The following is a 26,033-nucleotide window of genomic DNA, read 5'->3' as shown; positions in this document are numbered from 1 at the left end:
ATCTTTCCCCAAAAATAAAGCAGGGTCTTATATAAATTTTTGCTCCAAAAACACATTAGGACTTATTTTCAGTGGATGTGTTATTTTTTCATGTACAACAATCAACATTTTTTCAAATACAGTCATGCCATCTTCTTCTGGTTGTTGCACAATGGTGGAGGGCGGGGTTTCACTTAACTGGGGCTTATTTTTTGGGGCAGGGCTTATATTACCAGCATCCTAAAAAATCATACTAGGTCTTATTTTCAGATTAGGTTTTATTTTCAGGGGAACAGAGTATTGCTTCATGATGAGTAGTTCACATTCATTTTTGAGTTTAAAACATTACATTTTATGAAGAAAATTGCTAAAAGGAATGGGTATGTTACTTTCTTTGCACACCTAGCCAGCCAAATGTTTAGAATCTTGAGCAGATCATAGGAAAAATACATTAAAGTAAGTGACAACAAACATGGTAAATTTGTGTGTGGCCCCAAATCCTTCATGGAAAAGGAAACATCACCCACAGTCCAGGCATCAATAAGAGGTTGACTGTCCCTTCTCTGGGCTGTAATGTCCCCCTAGCCAACAGAAGAGGCCTGTAAGGCCTCTTTAGGCAGTTGAAGCTAGGACTGCTCCAGTACTTCCACACAGGTCTTCTCTTGTTGTCTTCTCCTGCCTTCCCAACAATTCATTTTGACCAGCCTTCTCCTCTTCTACTTTCTGCTTCCCCTTTTATACCTTTGGAACCCTGCTATTCCCTTCTAGACTCTTCTAACCCCTGTGCCCTGCCTTGAGCCTCACCGCTTCTGGAGAATTCCACACCCTTTGGACATTCAGGGACACTCCTTCCAACAATCCCGAGTCTTCCATCTTCATAGGTGCCTCAGGAGGGGTGTGTGTTGTCAATGTCATTATCTGGGGCATGGCTATTCTCCAGGGATGAAGACTCGAGTTGCAGGACTCAGTGTCAAGTCACATTTAAGTTGCACCGGTGACTCAATTTGGATTTGACTTGGGTTTGTTTTTTTCCCCAGTGACTCAGACTTGACACATGACTTGGAGCCCATCCGCCTACCACTCCTTTTTTTCTGAGGAAAAGAGCTTATTTTTAATAGGGACTCTGACTTGGGACTCTGGATTTGGTACCAAAGACTTAATGCAACAGTCAAGAGTTGGTTTATACTATTTTCATACTTTCCATTCAAACAATACTTTGTTTCCCTTTTCCATTTAACACTCACAATTGAAAGGCTCTGTGAGGGAACCTGGAGGATTGGTGAGAGAAAGAAGATATGAGTCGATCAGTATGCACATCAGGGCCTTTTCTGTAGCAGCACCTTGATTGTGAAATGTCCATCAGAGACAGATCAAGTTGTCTTCATTCCTGCACAATTTCCAACAATCAGCCAACATTGTGTTGTCAGGCCTTTCACTTTTAAAATAGTTTTAAAAAAATGTTTACTTTCTGTTCTCTTCTTATATTGGGACATTGTTGTGTATCACCTTAGAACCCTAGTAGGTAAAAAAAGAAAAAAGAAAAAGGAAGAAAGAAATGTTTTTAAAATAGCTACTTGTAATCATTTAAGAACCCACACAGAAATCACTGGCCGTGATCCCCAGGATTATGAGGCATGGATGGCTGAATTATGAAAATTACTGCCAGGTGTAGTTGCTCATGATGCACTTTCAGTCCTCACAACACTATGGGGGTGGGGTGGGTTTGCTGCTAACAGTAATTTTTGTTTCACCCATTAAAAATTTCCTTTTTTCAGCAATGGGAAACGTTTCTTTTTTGGACTGTAACTTCCAGAGTACTCCACTGGCTGGGATATTTTGGGAGTTGTAGTCCAAAATGAAACTTCCTCACCTATGCATGCCAAAGTCTCTTTCTGCATTACGTACACTTCTCTTGTGCCTCATGAGGAAGTTTGCCTATCCTTATGTGTGATGAAAATAATTGGAACAAAATCCATGGCACATTTCAGACAGTAACAGCTATCATAGCGAGGTCCTATTCAGACCTAAGTAATTGCAGCCGATCTTGACAAGCAATAAGCGAATGACAGCTCCTTTCTCTTGCCTCCCAACCCTTCTCAGCAAGCATGACACAACATGCTGGCAATTTATGATGAAGTTGTTGAAATATAGTGAAAGTTGTGTGACTTTTATTATATCACTGAACACACTGCACTGCAATAGAACAATTATGGCATGAAATGGGAAACAATTATAGCTTGAGACAGAAAACATTAGCTACAACAGCAGTCAAGATTAGTAGTAACAAGTATACATATATTTGCAGTCATGCTCATAGCTAATTTACCCCAAATACGTACAATTTTTCATCTCTCTGTTTTTAAAAGTATATAAAATCATATCTCTATAACAGAATTAATTGTTATTTTGAAGAACATTTTCATGGAAGAGGCCATATGCTTTGATAGATCATTGATATCTGGTGGTTGAAAGAAGGTCAACTGTCTAATACAATGCTTCTCCAGAAATTCTTGCATGTGCATCTGTATGAATACTAATAGAAAAACCCGCCATAGGGTATATTCACATCTAAAAGGCAGTTTATTGGATTTCATGTGCTTTAATAAGAATCTGGAATATTTTAGCTGTCAATTTTCTTTTAAAAATTTACATAGAACCGTTATAATTTTAAAAGGAGCTGAAAATAATACTAATTTCATACCAATATACATGTGAATAAGGCTCACTAAAATGAAAGAGACTTGCATCTGTAAACATGCACAACATTGCACTATTAATCATAGTGAAATATTATACTTGGAAGTTTTGGCATCTAAATAAAATATGATTTCACCCTTTATCACATCATGCATGCAGTATATGCAGACAGTACACAACGGTTACATACTGCAGGGACAAATAAGAGATATCCTTGTGGCCAAGTAGAAAGAATGTTGGAAGTTATTAAAAGGAAAAAGAATCTGATGAGATGGGAAATATTCAAGGGATAAATTGATTCAAGAAGTTCAACAGTGGGGCACCCTGAGGTTATTATGCCCAATCCTTTATAAACATATCTTGTCATATTGGATGATCTCTCTGACTCTACTACTATTTATAATGCTTATTTTAAGATTTTATCTAGATGATTTTTACTCTAAAGGAGTTCCCAAGGTATTTGTTATCTGAAATTTGCTTTAGACACCATAAAATACCAGTCTTGAACCAACTGTATTGATTCCCAGTTGGCTTCCAAATATAATTCAAGGTGCTAGTTTTGATCCTGAAAGGCCTAAACGCTTGGGGCCTTAATATCTGAAAGAGTGCCTTTTTGAGAATTTGTGATCCTCGCCAGAGGCCCTCCTGCATGCCCATCACTCTGAAAGCCTAACTTGGTGGCTATAGCTCAGTGGTTTAGGTGTTTGGCTTTGGAATCAAAGGTTTGGTAAGCTGCAGAACCACGGGGTGCCCCCACAAGAAGGTGAACCACTTCTGAAAATTCTCTACATAGAAAAGGTTGCCATAAGTCAGAATTGACTTGATGGGACATGATTATATGAGATGGCTTTCTCTGACTGTGGAACTCCCTTCCAAAAGAAGTTTAAGCTGGCTTCTGCTTTGTTGAGCTTTTTATTTATTTATTTATTTATTTATTTATTTATTTATTTATTTATTTATTTATTTATTTATTTATTTATACCCCGCCCATCTGGTCTTCCGACCAGCTTTAGGCAGGCAGCTAAATCTGTTCCATACTGAAGGAACTTTGGTCTTCAGGATTGATCTTTAAAAATTATAAAGAATGGCTGGATTCAAGTTTTATACCGTCTATGGGTTCTAACAACTTACTTACTCTGTATATCTTATATTATATCTTATATTATGTTTTTATCTTTGAATTTTCAGGTCTACGATCGTATAATATAACTTAACTAACTTAACTATAAAGAATGGCTAGATTTCCCTCTAGAGAATTTTTTAAAATTGCATTTTAAATGCCTTAAGGTTATTTTTCATATTTATGTATTCATTTCATTTTTTGCACTGCCTTTTTCCGAGTGAAGGGACCCAAGGCTGATTACAAATTATTAAAAAAGACAAACCAACTGAAAACAAAATAAGCTATTACATTAAAAGCAAAACATGTAATTATTTTTGATGTAAAAAAAGGTAAAGGTTCCCCTTGACATTTTTAGTCCAGTCGTGTCCGACTCTAGGGGGCGGTGCTCATCCTGTTTTTCAAGTCGTAGAGCCAGCGCTTGTCCGAAGACAGTTTCCCTTATCACGTGGCCAGCGTGACTAGGAAATGCGGTTTTACCTTCCCACCAAGATGGTACCTATTTATCTACTTGCATTTACACGTTTTCGAACTGCTAGGTTGGCGAGGAGCTGGGACAAAGTGTTTGGAGCTCACTCCGTTGCGTGGATTAATTTAGTAATGCATTTTGGTGGGGCCTTGGGCTATCACAGACATGGGACAGGCAAGGACCATAGGGAGCAAGCACAGGGCATGTCCAAACACTTTCATGCTGAGCCAATGACTCTTGGTACCAGCTGTGGACGGGTGAGGGCAGGCGTCCGTGCTTTTGAGCCATCTCTCACAAAAAATCCAAACATGCTTCTCCTTCATTGCTACTCATTCAAAGATCTGTCTCTGTAGCTGGTGACTTGGAAGAACACATCATATTTCAGATACTTCCAACCATATTGCAAGCCCCCAGATGACTCATAGTAATTTAAGATTTGTAAGAGGGGCATAAAATGTAGCCCAGGAAACATAAAATGGATTCTAAGTGAAAAGAGGAGTCGCCTAGACCCTAAAAAGAATGACAAGACAAGATCTATGTACACAAGTTCAATAGATGAAGTTATATTAAGGGTGTCTATGAGATTACTAATAATGTAATTGATTTTAATTCTCTGCATGCCTATTGGTAAAATGAACACTTTCCCCCACAATATTGTATTTTGTTCACTATATCTATTAGCTGATACAACACAATTGTTCCACAAGCACAAAAGCAACCCTTTAATTTTAAATTAATGAACACATCACATTTCAGCATATGGGAATGAGGGTTGTTTTTAAAAAAAAATGGTTTTAAAACATGTGTATTTTACTCTTTCCAGCTCAGAAGGACAAAATTTGCTTTGTTCACTTTAAATTTCTTTTTAGAATATTTTCCTGTTTGACAGTAAAATACACTTATATCGCTATAGGGATATTGGTATTTTTAAGGATTTGCATTTATTTACAGAACTGTTTGATTTTATATAAGCGGAGAGTCATGGTTCATTTCAGGGAAGGTCACCCCCTGCTCACCTCCCAACTTGCCCAGGTCCATTAACACAATCTCCACTAGCACCTCTGGCTCCATTAACCTTCTCACATCTAGATGTCTAATTTTTTCCTAGTTTTGTTTTCCCCAAACATTCTCATATTTCACTTCATGTGTAATTTTTGTGGAAATGCTTCATTCCTTTTTGTACAGCAAATAGTATCAGCCTGATATTGGAAAGAAACCCATTTTGTGGGGGGAAGCACAGTCATCTGAAAGTATTGTAATCATGAGAGTACGAATTGGGTAAATCCTAATTTACTTTGACCAAGAGCAAATTTCCTGGATCTCTCTGACCAGAGCAATCTTCTTCTTGCCATCTTTTATCAGAAACAGTTTTCATATTGGGAATTGGAATAGCCCATGAAGATTGAATGTGCAGCCTTTTTTAAAAAAATGCAAAAGAGTTGCTATGCCACTGAATGGCATCTCTATCTGACAGTAGCAAAAATTTAAAATAGAATCTAAAAGTTGATTTTTTTCCCCCCTAACTAGGAAGCACATATTACCACAGGGGCTATGGATGCCCCTAATATGTTTAAGGTTGTCTTACTGAATTTACCTGTGATGAAAACTAGTGGACTTGAAACACATGGGGATTGCTGTTGTTATCATATGCTCTGACAGGAATGATTTTTGCTGTTGTTGCTTGTTTTGCAATATACAAAAAGTATATATATTTCTGCTGCAGTGTTTTTGTCAATTTGGATATATATATATGACATAATGCTGAATAATTCTAACTATTACAAAATGATATAACTAAGCACAAAAATGTTACACTGTTTGCTTTTTGATATGAAATTAACTTGCTTGAAGTACACAGCTTAGCATATATTAAATAGTTCCAGTACCTTCTCTGAAATATGTAGTTAATCTTTTTTGCGCTATAATTCCATAATATCCCAGCTTCTTTTCCAGAACTGTAAGATCTCATCTTATTGCAAGAATGAGCTGAAAAATATGGATTACTTAAAAGTATGGAAAATATATTTTCTTTGAGCAGTTTTCAGATGTTGCCAGCCCTTTGCATCTAACAGGAAAAAATGATTTATAGAAAGATATACTAACATCTGTTACTCCTGCTAATAAAGTAACAACTAAGGCAGCCCTAATTGAAAGAGACATAATTATACAGAAGCCTTTCAAAGCCTGCTCATATATCACAAGACCTCGCAGGTTCGTATATTTCCTAAGATCTGCTTTTAAATATAGTTACACTCAATCATACATATTTTTTGTTTTGTTGTTTAGACCAACTCTTTGTGACCCCATGGACCAGAGCACGCCAGGCTCTCCTGTCTTCCACTGCCTCCCGGAGTTCGGTCACATTCATGTTGGTAGCTTTGATGACACTGTCCAGCCATCTCGTCCTCTATCGTCCCCTTCTCCTCTTGCCCTCACACTTTTCCAACATCAGGGTCGTTTCCAGGGAGTCTTCTCTTCTCATGAGATGGCCAAAGTATTGGAGCCTCAGCTTCAGGATCTGTCCTTCCAGTGAGCACTCAGGGTTGGTTTCCTTCAAAATGGATAGGTTTGTTCTCTTTGCAGTCCAGGGGACTCTCCAGAGTCTTCTCCAGTACCACAATTCCAAAGCATCAATTCTTTGGCGGTTAGCCTTCTTTATGGTCCAGCTCTCACTTCCATACACTGCTACTGGGAAAAACATAGCTTTGATTATGTGGACCTTTGTTGGCAAGCATCACCAGCAGGCATCTTTTAATTTCATGGCTGCTGTCCCCATCTGCAGTGATCATGGATCACAAGAAAGTAAAATCTGTCACTGCTTCCATATCCTCCCCTCAAAGGGTTCGTTAGGAGTCTTAGGCGGTCCCAAATTTGGCATGAAAATAGACATAGTTGAAGTATTTAAACCATAACAATTTTTATTTATCAACAGAGTATAAAAAATAACTTCTGTAGGGATAAATGGATCCCAACCATTCAACTGTTTATCATCTCTATTGTTGTCGCCATAAACATAGTCTCGCCTCAATATTGGGGTGCTGGTCCAAATTTCTCCTTGTCGTTGGATCTTCTCAACGGAGTGCTCCTTACTGCACATATAGTGCCGCGGCATGGATGGGGGGCCCAATCCCCCTCTGGGGGTGACTTGTTGTAGGTGGAATCTGGTCGCACCACCTTCTTCCAGGGACCGCGTCCCCTTGGGTACACCAGCACTGTCCATTCTGTGGTCTCTTTGATGGTGATCCCTTCTTGTCTAGGTATCGGGTCTGGCAACAAACCACCCACTCTCAATTTAGGAAAGTCTTTAAGCAAGTTACCAATGTTCTCATGCTTCTCTCTCTCTCTCTCCTTTACCCATTACAATCTAAAAATCCTGCATTCTCGTGCTTTCTTTTATATCCTCCTCCCATACATCTAACCATTGCTCCTTCCCTTTCTCCTTGCCTTCCACTGTCACCCTCCACTTAACCCTTTCCTGATCCTCATTCCCTATCGCTTTCCCCTTCTCATCTTTTTTCCTCTCAGAGTCTTTCCTTTCTGGAGGAGACAGCTCACTCTTGTCTTCCTGTCCTCCACACCTCCCCTTCTATTTGCCAGGAGGTGATGGGACCAGTGGCCATGACCTTAGTTTTTTTGATGTGGAGCCTCAGACCATTTTTTGTGCTCTCCTCTTTCACCCTCATTAAGAGGTTCTTTAATTCCTCCTCACTTTCTGCCTTCAGAGTAATATCATCTGCATATCGGAGGTTGTTGATATTTCTTCCGGCAATCTTAATTCCAGTTTGAGATTCATCCAAGCCAGCCTTTCGCATGATGCATTCTGCATATAAGTTAAATAAGCAAGGAGACAATATACAGCCTTGTCGTACTCCTTTCCCAATTTTGAACCACGTAGGAGTTTTATATCCAGTTCTAACTCTTGCTTCCTGTCCCACATATAGATTTCTCAGGAGATAGATAAGGTGGTCAGGCACTCCCGTTTCTTTAAGAACTTGCCATAGTTTGCTGTGGTCCACACAGTCAAAGGCTTTTGCGTACTCAATGAAGCAGAAGTAGAAGTTTTTCTGGAACTCTCTGGCTTTCTCCATAATCCAGTGCATGCTAGCAATTTGGTCTCTAGTTTCTCTGCCCATTGGAAATCCAGCTTGTACTTCTGGGAGTTCTCGGTCCACATACTGCTGAAGCCTACCTTGGAGGATTTTGAGCATAACCTTGCTAGTGTGTAAAATGAGTGCATTTGTACGGTAGTTGGAGCATTATTTGGCACTTCCCTTCTTTGGGATTGGGATGTAGACTGATCTTTTCCAATCCTCTGGCCACTGCTGAGTTTTCCAAATTTGAGGCGTATTGAGTATAGCACCTTAACAGCCTCATCTTTTAAGATTTTAAATAGTTTAACTGGAATGCCATCACCTCCACTGGCCTTGTTGTTAGCCATGCTTTCTGAGGCACATTTGACTTCACTGTCCAGGATGTCTGGCTCAAGGTCAGCAACCACACTATTTGGGTTGTCCGGGACATCCAGATCTTTCCTGTATAATTCCTCTGTGTATTCTTGCCACCTTTTCTTGATGTCTTCTGCTTCTGTGAGGTCCCTCCCATTTTTGTCCTTTATCATGCCCATCTTTCCACAAAATGTTCCTTTTATATCTCCAATTTTCCTGAACAGATCAGTTTCTCCCTTTCTATTGTTTTCCTCTATTTCTTTAAACTGTTCATTTAAGAAGGCTCTCTTATCTCTCCTTTCTATTCTTTGGAAGTCTACATTCAATTTCCCTATCTCCCTTGCATTTTATTACCCTTCACTTCTCTGCTATTTCTAAGGCCTCGTTGGACAGACACTTTGCTTTCTTGCATTTTCTTTTCTTTGGGATGGTTTTTGTTGCTGCGTTCCATACAATGTTACAAGCCTCCATCCATAGTTCTTCGAACATTCTGTCCACCAAATCTAGTTCCTTAAATGCGTTCTTCACTTCCACTGTGTATTCATCAGGGATTTGGGTTAGATTATACCTGACTGGCCCAGTGTTTTTTCCTACTTTCTTCAGTTTAAGCTTGAATTTTGCTATAAAAAGCTGCTGATCAGAGCCACAATCAGCTCCAGCTCTTGTTTTGGCTGACTGTACAGAGCTTCTCCATCTTTGGTTGCAGAGAACATAATCAATCTGATTTTGATATTGTCCATCTGGTGATGTCCATGTGTACAGTAGCCTCTTTTGTTGCTGGAAAAGAGTGTTTGTGATGACCAGCTTATTCTCTTGACAAAACTCTATTAGCCTTTGCCCTGCTTTGTTTTGAACTCCAAGGCCAAACTTACCTGTTGTTCATTTTATCTCTTGATTCCCTACTTTATCATTCCAGTCCCCTATAATGAGAAGTGCATCTTTCTTTGGTGTCACTTCTAGAAGGTGTTGTAAGTCTTCATAGAATTGGCCAATTTCAGCCTCTTCAGCATCGGTGGTTGGTGCATAGACTTGGATTACTGTGATGTTGAAAGGTCTGCCTTGGATTTGTATTGAAATCATTCTATAATTTTTGAGATTATATCCCAGTACAGCTTTTACCACTGTGAATTTGCCAAATTCCAAATGCAGAGGAAGTATTTTTTTTAATGACTCTATTAGAGCAGTGCAGATGTGCTGCATCACTTTAATTTTTTATTATCATTATTGAAAACATCCTCCTGGAAGGAGACAATGAATGCCACATTCTCCTCTTCTTTCACTTTTCTTAAAATGTCTATTCAAGAATTTGCTTGCAGTCAAATCCATGGTTCCCGATCAGACCTTTAAGAAAAGCAAAAGGCACAGAGAAAGTGTTTAATTTGCCAAGATCTGAAGTGGCTCTCTTCTTAAGCTACTTCAGATTGTAGCAAATTCAGAGGCAATTCGATAGCTGCAATGTTTGCTTTGGTTGATTGCCTGCAATGGCATGCACCGGCAATGAACCAAAATAGAGCAATTCTATCTATACCAAAAAGTAGAAGCACTGGAGAGGGGTTCAGAAAGGTACAAGTAGGAATACTCTGGAGATTTGTGTGGTCACCAGAAAAAGGAGCACACCAACCTGCCCTCACATTGGACCAAAGAGTGGGTTAAATACACATCCGATTGCACCCTCAACTTCTGGGGTGCATTGCTTTCAAATCTGGACCTGACATTTCAGGAACAGCCCATGTGGTGACTAGATTTGGGTTTTATTTTCATGGCTTATGGAACTGCCATTGTTCAGAAGCACGGTTGTCTTTTCTGATATCTCACACACCCTAGAGATGCCACTGCTGCTGTAGCAGTAGCAGACAGAAATCATGTGAGCCTTTGTGTTTTTCACAGAATCTCTCTCATTGTTTGTTTGTCTGTGCCTGTTTCACACCATTTTGCAAATGAGGTGCTGAAGCTCTCCACCCCTATGTTATCATTAGAGTCCTTATCATCAAGGTTTGGCTCTAACATCTCAAGGAATATGTTGTGGCTGGCTTGGGAATCCCAACAGCAAACATGGACCTCATTGGGAGACCTTTTCATTCAGGCAGGCTTTTAATATTTATACTGGACCATTGCTGAGAGGGTGGAGCTGCTTTGGTTTTTTTTAATCATGTTTGTCATCTGTTTTAATACAGATGACAGACGTGATTTAATGTTTTTATTTGAATGTTGTTGTGCTTGTCTGCCTTGAAGACAATATTTTACAGGAAGGGAGGAAAGAAAAAGGCTGTGCCTCAAATGTCTTTGTTTCTTTGGTGAAAGTGATTCTCCTCTAATGAAAGCCTCTGGTGGATCTGAGCCCTCTCCACAAGCAGCAATAGAAACAGAAGAGATGTTTTGGATCTAACTCAATGCATTTATTTTAAAAGAACTTCCTCCTTGTTTCAACACTTCTTAAATTAGAACTTTCTTTCTTTGCTGCAGTGTTAAAGTACAGCTATTTATTTTTTACAGTAGCTATCCTCTTTTCTGTTCAAAGGTATTGCTTTTCAGAAGTGCAGTGCAGTCAAGTTCCATTTATCACTCTGAATGGTTTACTAGCAACAAGTGCTAATTGGGAAGCAGTAAAAGGGCCAGACTTATTAATGCTGAGGGGAAGAAGAGCGTCCTACTGCCCAGTGCCAATGACATAAAGATTTTGCACTGCTTAATTAAATAAGTTGCGGCCCAACCTACGTGTTCAAATGTCAACAGAACTTCAAAATTAAGTTCCAGGGTAAATTTTATATTTGGTTGCCTATACAGTATATCATTCCACAATCAGAGGGTGCTTTCTTCAAAGTGATGCTTATGTGTCTCCAGAAATAATGAGGAATGCCTTTTCTATTAGATTTCTCATCATAACACCTATGCCACGTCACTTGCAATGTATATTATTATCGTCATTTGACTCACTTAGCATTGACAATGGAGAAATAGAAATAGAAATTTTGTATACGTTGGTTCAATCATCAATCCAAATGAAGATTGCAGCCAAGAAATCAGAAGAGTGAGACTCAGAAGGATAGCAAGGAAGGAAATAGAAAAGATCATCAAGTGTAAGGATGTGTCACTGGAGACCATGATCAAGATAATCCACACTCTTATATTTCCAATCACCATGTACGGGTGTGAAGGTTGGACAGCTGTGAAAGCTGACAAGAAAAAAACTGATTTATTTGATATGTGGTACTGGAGGAGAGCTTTGCGGATACTCTGGACTGGCAGAAAGATGAAAAAGTGGTCCCTAGATCAAATCAAGCCTGAACTCTCTCTGGAGGAAAAATGTTGAAACTGATTCTGTCCTACTTTGGGGACATCATGAGAAGGCAGGGTTCTCTGGAAAAGACAATAATAGTGGGAAAGGTGGGAGGCAGCAGGAAAAGATGGACTGACTCCCTAAAGGAAGCCACAGCCTTGAGTTTACAAGAGTTGATTAGGGTAGATGAAGACAGTACATTTTGGAGATAATTCATTCATAAGGTTGCCATAAGTCAGAGGCGACTTGATGGCACATAACAAAAAGAATGAGGAAGGAAAGAAGGTAGAACCCAATAGGTCTCTCCCTCCTAACAGTTTCTGATTGAGTGGAGGCTACTCCAGTCCTCTGAAGATGCCGGCCACAGAGACTGGCGAAACCTCAGGAAGAACAACCTTCAGAACACGGCCAAAAAGCCCGAAAAACCCACAACAACCATTAGATCCCGGCCGTGAAAGCCTTTGCGAATACATCAAATTTAAGAACAGTTTAAATATGAGATGAGGTAATTTAACTAAGAACAGAATTTTGATTTCCTAGCATGTTCAGTGCACTTGTGATGCATACCCTTTCCATGGTGCAGTCCTCTGTATATTTATGTAGAAATGGATACAATTGTATATGAAGGGGCTTGATCCCCACTATACTTATTTCAGATTGCAACTCCTTATAGAAATGTTAGTCCAGATATTGGGTTCTACCAAAGCTAAAGATCTACTATGGAAAAACTCTGTGATACACCATGAAGCTGAACAGTACATGAAATTTCATTATCCATTTTTGCATTTGGCATGTGAGGTCACTGCTGACTTTGTTCAATGTACTGTTCAATGCCAACAAATATTGTCATCTAATTATTGGCTACAGGCTATTCTGTAAGGAAATTAGCTAGTGAAATGAATTCCATGGACCCAGTAGGTTTCTCCCTCATAACAGTTTTCTGATTGAGTGGAGGCTTCTCACAGCAGAACAGAGACAAAAACTATTATCAGTGACAGCTTTAGCCCCATATGACCCATGTGTTCTGTAGGGTGTGCAAACCCTTCACAGTGGAGAATGTAGATGAACTGCATGGGTGAGGAGGAATCACTGGATATTGCCGCCTGCCCATTTTGTTTATGGACCCCTCCATTAGGTCAAAATATTTTCTATAAGTGGGAGTGGAGGGACACATCCTGAACACAGCTTCTTGCTGCTACTGCTGCTGCTTTTCTCCTCCTCCTCCTGCTGCTCCTCCCCCTCTTCCTCCTCCTCCCTGACATCTACATACCACTGACATCAATGACAATGATTTCCCACTTAAATATATAGTAGCTGTGTTCCATTCCACTTGGAAAAGATGCTTTTGGCTGAAAGTCCCCCTTAAACCTATGTTTTCATCTTTATGTATGCTGTATCTCACCTTATTTATATCCATTATACTTCAACAACTTCTCCAGGTAAATAATGTAAACACACACTCAGCATTTCACTCTGAATGTTAAAACCATATTGAAGAGAACTGGCTACAGACACCATCCAGTAAACCTGATGCAGACTGACGTCAATCAGGATGCCTACTTATTCGTCAGGTTGAAAACAATAAATATAGTTTATGAAGCATCACTTGCAGTTCAATAAAGCATGAATGTTCAATGTTTGGGTTGTGCAAGCTTTACAGAAGGATAGTGTATGACTGATATAATGGGCAAAATAACCTTTCATTTTCCTATCCATAAAAGCTCATTCTGTCCCTGCATATAAAAATTATACAAATTTATTGTGAATCCATGGGACAACAATCTTTCCAGGTCACTCCACTCGCAATTACAACTAATTAAAATGTGCCAAGGAAAGGATAGAAATTTATCTCTGCTCATTAAACCTGTAAAGGCTGTGTTAATTAGATGTCAGACTCAGTAACTCACATAAATGTTTGCTGCCAGTCTAAATTTAATAAAATGAGAAGAAATGCATTCCAAGACATTTCTCCCAAGAAAGATTGATATAGATAGCAGAAGTAACAAGGGTTAAGTCTAAGGAGGCTCTCGTGAAGTACTGAAAATGTCTGCTTGTCACAGTGGCTGCAGATATGGCTGTGGGCAGTTTCTCAAAAGGCCCTTCAGAGAAGGCAAAAAAAGTTGTTATTTTTTCTTTTTTAAAAGTGATACAGAGCCTGAAAAGAAGTTTCATATGTTGACAGTATAAGTGGTTAAGATTCAGGGTGAACCAAATATTCTAATCCATTTATACCCCATCTTCTTCACCACAAAGGGACCCAAGGTATAAATAGATCCAAAGATGGAGCCATAACGAAGGCTGTCCCTATCATTAGGTAGAGAGAGGTAGAGAGAGGCAACTACCTCATGATAAATTTTGGTTGTGATGTTCCCTCAGTCATTCCCCTTTTCTGCACGAGAGTAGCTTATAGAATAATTTAGACTTCTCTGTTATAGTTGAGAGAGGTGCACTAAATCTTTATCAGAAATAATACAAAATCCCTCACCAAACTACAGATCCCAGGATTCTGTACGATGGAACCAAGGCAGAAAGTTTTATCACACTTCTGTAGTTCTGAAACACATTAAAATGGTGTTACTACCGTTTCAGGCATCTCTCAGTCATGATATAATATTGTTTTGAGGAGTATTATGTCCCAGAAATGCTTCTCGGTAGCACAAGCAGTATGTTAAATGGAAACAAACCTCTCAGGCCCAAAGTGCCAAGACAATGTGATTTCTCGATGGCATCCTTCAGTCTCGAAAGACTATGGTATCGTGCTCTGTATCGAGGACTTGGAACAGCGTCTAGTGTGGCTGAGAAGGCCAGTTCGAGAGTGACAATCCCTTCCACACTGAAGACAAATCCAATCTGTCCCCTGTCCAGCTCCCTGATTTTGCTGCTTTCGTAACTGCCTCTTTGCCTCGGCCTGCTGGACGAGGGTCTCTTCAAATTGGGAGAGGCCATGATGCACCGCCTGCCTCCAGGCTGAACGCTCAGATGTCAAGATTTCCCATCTGTTGAGATCCATTCCTAAGGCCTTCAGATCCCGCTTGCAGATGTCCTTGTATCGAAGCTGTGGTCTACCTCTGGGGCGATTTCCCTGCACTAATTCTCCATACAGGAGATCTTTTGGAATCCGACCATCAGCCATTCTCACAACATGCCCAAGCCAACGTAGACGTCGCTGTTTCAGTAATGTATATATGCTAAAAATTCCAGTTCGTTCTAGGACTACTCTATTTGGAACTTTATCCTGCCAATGTGATTATATGGGACAATTATATAATGTACTCCTCTCACACTTCTGCCTGAGTTCAGCTTCAGTACTTACAATAGCTGGTAGAAGATGGATTGCTGTGAGCAATTACTGTTGTAATGCAAGCATTTGGGAAGTGGCTTAGTTTTGAACAGGAATTAAGATTTTTTTTTTAAATCAAAGACTTGCTCTTGGTAAAAATTAAAACTGTTGGGACTGGTTTGTTGATCTGGATCAACACATTTTATTTTGGGGGGGAGGCATGGCTATCTTTGGGAACTTGGCTTTAGCAACTGGCACTTCAGTATTTACTACTGCTGCCCAAGAAACTATGGCAAATCTTTCTCTTTTTCCAAAAAACAGCAGATAAACATTGAGCTGAATTCAATTGTTAGTCCCAACTAAGGAAAGCTCATTGAATCAATGAGACAATGGTTGTTTGATTATCAAAGTTCCCTTGATTCAACGGGTCTATTCTACCTGGGACAAACCACAGGATTTAGCTAATTGTATTTAAATTTTATTTATTATTTATTTAAAATATTTTACCCCACCTGTCTCCTTGAAAATAACCCATAGTGGCTTACATCATTGAAAGACAATAGTTAAAGTTGAAAACAATGATATACAATTGTGGTTTAATACATCAAAAGACAATATTTAAAGATAGTGAGTATAAAGAGGCAGCTTACATCATTAAAAGACAATATTGAAGCTAAAACAATATTAAAAAGGAAAAAAACAGATACCATTCTGAGAAATGGAAAACACAAAACCCAGTCAAAGCAGCAATGCATAACAATCTATCTAAAAATCACACTCAGGTAGCCAGTTAGAGAAAGGTGTCCCCTGCTTGTGGAAGGGAAGAAAAGATGGGGCCAGCCTGGCCTTCTGTGGGAGGAAGTTCCAAAGTCTGGGTGAAGCAACAGAGAAGGCCCTTTCCTGCCTCCCCATCAGATGCACTTGTGAAGGTGATGGAAGGTGATCTTAACACCCAAGCTGGTGCATAATGTGAGATACAGTCTTTGAGGTACTTTAAACCCAGGCCATTTAGGGCTCTATAGCTTAACATAACTACTTTGAATTGTGCCCAGAAACCGAACAGTAGCTAGTGGAGCTGCTGTAACAAAGGACTTATGTGATCCCTTTAACCAGCCTCAATCAGCAATCTAACTGCTGCATTTTGCACCCACTGAAGTTTCCTTATACTTTTCATTGACAGCCCCACATAAAATGCTTTGAGGTAACTAGGGCGTGTGTCACAGTGGACAGATCAGAACTTTTAAGAAACGGAAATCACTGGCGCATTAGTTTTAATTGTGCAAATGCACTCCTGGCCACCACTGAAACCTGGGCATCCAGTCTGGGAGGAATCCAGGAGCACCCCCAAACTGTGCATCTGTGTCTTCAGGGGGAGTGTAACACCATCCAGTACATCCCTATTCCTTGATTTCCCTTTTGAGTGATCAGAAGCACCTCTGTCTTTACCTTTCCGGTGTTTCCACTATGGAAGAATTACCCACTATTAGAAAGGAGGTTTCTTACCTTCACTTCAGAGGCAATAAATCCCAGAACAAATGCTTCAGAAGAAGTAAAAAATATTATGAGTTGGGAAATCCTTGGTTTGGTTTTTATTTCTGTCACAAAGACAGAATATGGCTTTAGAAAAGTTCCTCCCCCTCAGACTCATCTGAGCTACTTTCTCCAAATTTATAATATAGAGAGAATGGCTCTATCCCTATTTTACAGGGCTGCCAGAGTCATTTCTGAAATAATATGCACAAAATGCTTTGAATACTCTAAAGGCTCACTATGTGTTAATTATTATTGCATTTCTCTTTGTAGCTTCTTCCCTCAGCTGGTACCTGGTAGTATTAATATCTTAAGTGTTCAATTCTGGCCCAGTATATTCAGAGGCTTAGAGTGATTATACCAGGCACTTTAGGGATAAGTCTTAAAAGTAGTGCATTGAATGGCTAATCATTAACTGTTTAAATGTGTTTGATAATTCTGGGCAACAGTGGCTAAAATATTCTTAGAGAACCTTTCCAGACCTGCAAGAATTATCGGGCAAATGTTGCAAATCTGGAAATATGTCAGCCATGTCAAAATGACTAAAGAGATCACATATCTTGAAAAATAAGGGGGGGGGAGCATTGCATTGAAGTGAGGAAAGAGAAAATCATAGGTAGCAAAATATTCAGAATTAAACAGGGCACTTTCTTTAACTGTAGAGTATACCCCCATTCCATCATTATGTTACATTATTGCCCTCTGGAATTGTTCCTCAGAATACTGTAGTACCTCGGTTTACGAATGCCTCGGTTAACGTAATTTTCGGTTTACGAATGGAAACGCATTGAAAATAATGCCTTGGTTTACGATTTTTTCCCTCAGTACAAAGCAAGTCCTCCCAGGATGCATTGTGCCTGGAGATTTATAGTGCCGCCCCTGTTCCTATGACAAACTGTGTTTCGGTTTACCAATTTTTCGCATTATGTAACGTCCCAGAGAACATATCAAATTCGTAAACCAAGGTACGCCTGTATCAATTTGAGTTCCAGAATTTATAAAATTAAGCCTGGAATAGGTTGGCATCTGCAGTTTGCTGCAACCTCTTTTATAAAAGAAGTTTGCATCTCCCTTCACACATATATTTAGAGTGGCCAAACATGCTGTTAGGTCAAGTGAAATGGCCACCTCAAGGAGCTTATTTTAGTGGAATAAAAGCACAGCAAATTCACAATTCTTTTTATTTATTATTCCTGGTTTGGTTTTTATTTCTGTCACAAACACAGAATATGGCTTTAGAAAAGTTCCTCCTCCTCAGACTCATCTGAGCTACTTTCTCCAAATCTATAATGTAGAGAGAATGGCTCTATCCCTATTTTACAGGGCTGCCAGAGTCATTTCTGAAATAATATGCACAAAATGCACCTTGTATCTTTATGATGATTACCAAGTAAGCCAAGCCTCTGATTTTCTAGGGTTCTAAAAGATAAAAGCCTCTTGTATATTCGAGGCTTTCCTTTACAGATTTCAGACGCCTTTTCATATGTAGTTGGGGCTAGAGTTTTCCACTTCTTTATATGTTTGCCTCATCCAATTTGTAATATTTGAATAGGGCTATAATCATATCAGAACTGAATTTGTATCTGCAATAAAGAACAAATTGCCACAAATTAGCTGGAAGAATTTAAATGTGCAAAAAAATGTATAGGCACAGATCTCTGTATGAACTTCAGATTGAAAAAACATACACCGCGGCCAGGCTCCTTACAGGAGTGAGAAAATATCAACACATCTCTTCAACGCTGGCCGCATTGCATTGGCTGCCCATCTGTTTCCGTGTCAACTTCAAAGTTTTAATGCTTACTTATAAGGCCCTAAACGGTTTAGGACCTCGATATTTGGCAGAACGCCTCCTCCCACCAAGGTCTACCCGGATCACCCGCGCGAGTCAGGAGGTGAGGCTGAGGAGCCTGACGCCGAGAGAGGCCCGGAAGGAGAAGACACGAAACCGGGCCTTCTCGGCGGTGGCTCCTCGCCTCTGGAACAATCTCCCTCCGGCGATTCGCACGGCCCCCACGCTGGGCACCTTTAAAACCCAATTAAAAACATGGCTGTTTATTCAGGCCTTCCCTCCAGCCAACTTTTGATTTTTTCTTACTTTTCCTTTTTATCTTTACTGCTGTTGTTGTTTGATTATTATGTATTTGTCTATGTTTTATTATTTGATTTTATATTTGGAAGCCGCCTAGAGTGGTCCGGTGGGCCAGATAGGCGGGGTATAAATTAAATAAATAAATTAAATAAATTAAATAAATTAAATAAATAAATAAATAAATAAATAAATAAATAAATAAATAAATAAATAAATAAATAAATAAATAAATGGTGGAGAACTCTAGGCAAACGGGTTCCATTTTGAGAAATAAGGCACAATTCTTTCAGAATGACAAAATCTAGGTTTAAAAATGGGAACATAAATACAGGAATTTCTCTAAATAATCATTGGGATATACCCTGCAAAACCTTGAAGGAACACGTATTTTTGGTACCTTGTAATTGAAGACTCCTCTCTCTCTCTCTCTCTCACACACACACACACACACACACACACACACACAGAGAGAGAGAGAGAGAGAGAGAGAGAGAGAGAGAGAGAGAGAGAGAGAGAGAGAGAGAGAGAGAATGACATAGTATGTAATGCTCAAATTGTGCTCATGGCTGACTCTTTGCTTCAGACACCTTGCAGACTAAGAACATGGTACGCAGCAACAGCAACTGAATCCAAAATCTAATGGTCTCTTTTCCTGTTATCCTCATAATTTTATGTTGGGTTTTACACATACTTGCCATCTCTTCATCTTCTCCCTAAATGCCACTTTCTTTCAATTCGTGTTGATATCTGACAGTATTATAGTGGGCTAACTATCAAAACTCACCACAGTGTCACAGTATACAGTTGACATTTATTGTGAAAACTGCAACATAGGTGTCCAGGGAAATAAGCATTTGACTGTTTCATATCTTCTCATGGTCAAATTTATTGGCTTGCACTGAAGGTTTTGAGGATGAATTGCAATTTATTAAAAAAACTATCAAGAGATTTTTGGGGGGGGCACTGTGTTGAATACTAGCAAAACTGTTAATTTTTAGCCATGGTATGGGAGCTTTTGGCCACTTGCTATGAAACCGTTGGAATAGAAAGGAACAGAAATGAAAATTATAATATAAGTTCTACTTCTGCACCTCTGGGGGCAGGATCAATTTAAAAAATAAAATAAAAGAAGGAGACAAAAGTGGAAGAGATGAGTTGTATAATAGCTGTGGCAGATCAGATAAAAGGTCCATTCAGTTAAGTGATCTGTTTCCAAAAATGGGTAGCCTATGACTCTGAGAATCCCACAATCAGCATGGGCACTCACCATAATGGCTATACAATTCAGGAAGCTTCAGTCCAAAAATCCAAATGTTTCCCATCTCCGGAATAGCCATATATTTTTAGGGAACTTACATAGTCGGTGTGATTGCAACAAGCTTTTCTCCTTCTGCAACTGGACATAGTGTTATTAATATCTCTCTTGTTTCTCTTGATTGCCTATCTTCTAATCTCCAAAGCATCAAAAGCTTTCACCCTTGTAGAAAGTATGTTCTGAACTTGCTATTTATTTATTTATTTATTTATTTATTTATTTATTTATTTATTTATTTATTTATTTATTTATTTAATACCCTGCCTATCTGGTCGATATGACCACTCTAGGCGGCTTCCAAACATGCAAAATACAACAACACATACATAAAGCAAATAAAAATAAAAAGCAAATAAAAATATCAACAATACACAATAAACGATAAGCAACATACATAAACAATATTCTTCAAGATGGCAATATGACAGAAATAATAAAGAAAGAAAGATTAAGTGTTATCTGGAGGGAAAGCCTGCTTAAACATCCAAGTTTTTAGATGTGTCTTAAAGATACCCAGCGTAGCGGCCTCACGAATCTCTGGGGGCATGTTTTTCTAGAGTCGAGGCACCACTGCCGAGAAGGCCCGATTTCTTGTTTTTTTCCTTTCGGGCCTCCCTCGGCGTCAGGCTCCTCAGCCTCACCTCCCGACTCGATCGAGTGATACGGGTAGTTCTTGGTGGGAGTAGGCGTTCCGTCAAGTATCGAGGCCCTAAACCGTTTAGGGCTTTATACGTAAGCATCAACACTTTGAAGGCGATGCGGAACCAAATGGGCAGCCAATGCAGTGCGGCCAGAGTGGGTGAGATGTATTGGCATTTTCTCACTCCACTAAGAAGTCTGGCCGCCGCATTCTGCACCACCTGGAGTTTCCGCATCAGCCTCAAAGGCAGCCTCACGTATTTTTCTTTCCAATTTCTAATCCCTTTTAAGCTGACACAACCAGAAGTATGCATATTTTTCCAGAAATGGGAGGCAGCAACATGAAACGGACATTATGATAATAGTTTTTTATGTTTATATTCTCTTATGCTACCATCCCTAATACTGAATTTGCCATGTTCAGTGCCATGTTTAGTGGTGTAGTAGAATAAACGGTTGCTGAAATAATCTATCCCTTCAAGCTTCCCTGTCTCCTTTGAGATCAGTTACAGTACTTGTGGTAGCTGTTGCAGAGTTTTGGACTTCTTCTTGTACAGTAGAAGTACAGAGACCCACAGACAGTCCATCCCCTTCTCATTAACTGGCATTTAAAATCTCAATAACTCTGATACATTTGTGGGAGAAAGAATAAAAAACACATATTTACTTACAGTTGCTTGAAATTACAGACTTGTGTATTCAGTTTTCTTTACTGCGCATATACTTAGTAAGTAACTGAACTGAGCAATAGCAAACAAACAACTGACTCCAACAGATGAAAGAGAGGGAAAGAGATACTCAGCAGAGGTCTCTTTGAATTCAAAGGCTGAAAGGAATTATTGGTTAGTGCTGGATAGACCAACTATCACCCTAGCCCACACTATCACTTCCAGTCACACAAACCACATATGGCATGTGAGCTTGCAAATAAAACTCCAACAGTAGGAGAGGGAGTTTACTACGAAGAGTGTTCCCATGTGAAAGGAAAATATTTGGGTGTGGCTTGATCTTGAAATGGTAATTAGAACCCATTTGCTTTTTAAAGGAAGGGCAGCAATGAAAATTACCTGATAAGTGTCCCAGGGCTCTTTGCTCCACCCTGTGGTCACCTCAGAAATTCAAGGAGACCCTGCTTTGGTCCGTATTTACACATTTGATTTGTTGAAAGATAGTATTCATCTGTAATTATAATAATCATTTATGTTTATTTAGTTATTATGTTTATATCCCACCTTCTTTTCTATAAGTTCAGGGTAGTTTACAAAGTTCTTCTCCTCACCCACTTTTACCTCACAGGATTGTTGTGAGGATAAAGGCTGAGATCTCCCAGTGCATTTAATGACCAAGGTCACACAGTGTGTTTCATGGCTTATTTGGGATTTGAACTGTCTCCCAAGTTTTATTCCAGGACTCCAGCCACTACACCATATGGGGCTTCTGCAGTAAGGACATATGAATCATCAGTAATAATTATGCATATATATTATACATATAAATTATTATTATTATTATTATTATTATTATTATATGCAATTTTATGTAAATCAGTGTCCTCCTTTGCCCTACTTTTTGCTCATGCATGTCATAAAGCAAATGGATTATATACAACAAAGTTCCACTTCCATGTGAGATTTTTCTCCCCTTTCTTCCTAAAGCTTTTGTGCACCCCCAGGTCTGCTCTATTGATTTTTCCAAGCTCCAGATAAGATGGGAGGGGCTGCAAAATCAAGGGGAAATTCATCCTGTCAGTGATTTCCCTTCCACTAGCAGGATGAAATAACTGACCCTTGTATGCTGCCTTGAGGAGGATATCACTCAATGCATCTCAGTATCTTTTCATCTAGATTCATATTCAAAGAGTTATTGGCAGGGATACTGTAGTACCTTTTTAAATACCTGATAATCATCTAGACTGAGGAAAGAACATGCTCATATCCTGTACATATCCTACCATCTTCAGCATCAAAGGTTGACATGGCATAAGTCACTCAAAGTGATTGTGTGCCTTCTTCAGAAAGGCACACCTTTTGGAATAACCAACCTCACCACATTCATCATCATTATAATCAGTACTGTTGTGATTTCAAAGTATAGCTGCATTGCAGACAATCAACAAGACATAACTGTCACTGAAAGGTTTTTGTCTTCCTTTTCAAAAAAAAAAAAAAACCACCAAAAAACATCCTTTAGAAGACAAGCTCTTTATTTCGAGTGAATTATCTAGTGACTTTTATCAGCATTTCAGAGGACTTCTGAACCTTGGAACGCAAATTCTGTTTCTTCTTTATGAATAAAACATGGCTCAACTTGAGATAATCAAGAAGCCTGACTTTTCAGTTATTTGACAAGAACATGACAAAAAACAGTGAATTTCTTTGCTAATCTATATTTGTTGAATTGACATGGTGCCAATGCCAGTAGACATTGAAGAAGATGGCATGTTGAACAAACATATAATTAGAAGAATACATCCCCTGCCTTTCATGCAGCATCAGTCTAACAGGTGAAGGAGCTGAGGTTTAAAAAACCCCTCAACAAATTCCACATGCTCACAGAGTTCTCCCCTTCTCCTGTGTAGATGATTGAAAGTTTTAAATAAAGCTCAATAATGAAAAGTTGAAAACAGTGACTAATACACTGGCAGTATAAATTTCATAGATATTTTCAAGGAAGTTGGCCCTAATTAACAGCTCACCCACATAAATAGTGAAAACAGTACATATTCCATTGTTGTTATCTTATACTGTCATGTTCCCGCCTGTCCCTTGATTGTTTCACCAAACAAAGGGCACAAAATACGTGTCTTTCAGTTTCCACCAGTTGATTACATAAACATTATGTATTATTAATAATAGAGATCCAGGCCATTTGTCATTTTAAATAGAACCAAATAGAAGCTGTTTCTTATTACAGGTGATGAAGGTACAACCAATGTCTTTAACTCTTAACCAAACATCCACCCTCAACCGCCAATCCTGTCTCTCTCTACTCCAAACTCCCAATTCCAAAACTTCCCTTCTGAAATCCTCCCAATTCCCCCTCCTGCAGAGACTCTTATATCTGGTGACTCTGCCTCTCCAGCACTCTCACTGGTACATATAAATAGCTTATCAATATTCATGACCTGGGCGGACACCACATATATTAACCCAGTGGTCCCCAACCTTGGGCCTACAGATGTTCTTGGACTACAACTCCCAGAAGCCTACACCACCACGTCTTCTGGCCAGGATTTCTGGGAGTTGAAGAACATCTGGAGGCCCAAGGTTGGGGACCACTGTATTAACCCATCTTCCAACTTATAATTCAATGGACAGGTGCTAGAATTACTTCCTCCTTGAAATTAAAATGGCCAGGGATAAGATTAATATTTTATTTGCTGTATCTGTTGTTCTAGCTACTAGTTATACCTGGAGATCAAAAAGTCATTCCAAAAAAAAAAAAAAAAGAACAAAAAAACTGGCTGAAACAGTACTTTCAAGGCCTCATGGAGTACTTCTCCATTTTTATATTACCTCTGTGCTCAGCACCTTGTTTAAATGAAAAAGGGGACAGGGTTCCTGTACTTTTAGTAGTTGTGTGAAAGAAGAAATTTCAGCAAATATAACTTGGCTTGAATGCTTCACCTGCTGAAATTTCACCTTCTAGGCACTTATTAAAGTACAGGAGTCTTCTTCTCTTTTTTCATCTAGTCCTCCTAGATGTTAAGGCCTGAAATATCATTTTGTGGGACTGAACATTTTATTTGGCATAAAAAAATGGTCTAGTGCAGCCTGGGAGGGTTGGATAGGAAGACAAAATGGTAGAGCTACAACACTGATTTTACATTGATGCCCAGTGGTGTTTTAGTACACTGGTTCTTAACCTTGGGTTACTCAGGAGTTTTGGACTGCAACTCCCAGAAGCCTTCACCACCAACTGTGCTGGCTGGGGTTTCTGGGAGTTGCAGTTCAATAACATCCGAGTAATAAAGGTTAAGAACCACTGTTTTAGTACACAGCAGCTTTGTTGCATTGGCAAGCTTTAGCATAAGTCTGTTCACACCACCACTGCACTCATCATTTAGACGGGTTTCTTTAATTTGTGTATCCAGTTGTTTTGATCTTCAGTGTTAGTATGAATTTGGATCAGTGACAAGGTAGAAATCTTCATTTCTAATACATGAGCCAAACAGAAAATATGCTAACAATCTTTTAATAAATGAGCCAAACCATTTGCCATAAACACTAAGACAACAAGGGCTGCAAAAAATAACTCCTGTTACTAAACATTTCATGTGAATCATTGCCCAGGACCAAGTGCTTTTTGACTAGCTGTTTCTTAGAGGACACAACCAAATGATACCATATGAGCTGTTATTTGGCTCTTAGCGCCTTGTTTTGTGCAACATTGATTTCAGCACAATATGCAGACAAAATTTAATGCCATGACTACTGCAATGGGAAATAAAACTGGACATTTGATTAACTGTGTGTTTGTTTGAGTGGTTCTCCATTTAAAATCCTTTCCATTCTCACTATCATAAACTGGAATAATGTTGTACAAAGGTTACAGGACATTTATAGCAGGGGAAAAAATAACCATTTCATTTAGGGTTGCTTTATCTTTTACCATTTTGCCAGTTATTGCTGCTTGAGGCCCCTATAATATCCATGCAATGATGACATACTTCAGAATATAGCTGTGTTATTTTACAATTTGCATCCATTATGATACCCAATTATTCAAACTAAAGATGAAGGCAAACAAAATTCTATTTTCTCAATATAATGCATTACTAGAATATTTGGGATTGAATTGTTTACTCAGATGTTGGGTCATATTAACAACAGTTTCCAAATGGCAGTGGTATGACATGTGGAAACAGACAGGATGGACTAAATATGTAATTCTGTAGTGAGATACGGGAGGTCAAGTACTAATTCATTAACTTTTTAATGTGAGCAGGGGACAAGGGAAACCTTTCTTCAGGTTTTCTTGCACCTGGCTTCAAGACTAATATAAAACTTAGAAGAACGGCCAGCTGGGTGACAACACTTATTAACTATTAATAGTGCCAACTCTCACTGGAACCAAATGTCATACAAATGTCTAAGTTTAAAGCAAATACTAGATTATTAGGCTAGTACTCTGTCAGCAAACATGCTGCATATAGCTCCATGGGTGGGGGTCTCCATCCGAGCTCTAGCT

The sequence above is a fragment of the Pogona vitticeps genome, chromosome 5 (assembly GCF_051106095.1).
Source record: "Pogona vitticeps strain Pit_001003342236 chromosome 5, PviZW2.1, whole genome shotgun sequence".
Lineage (NCBI taxonomy): Eukaryota > Metazoa > Chordata > Lepidosauria > Squamata > Agamidae > Pogona > Pogona vitticeps.
Note: the sequence above shows the minus strand (reverse complement) of the source record.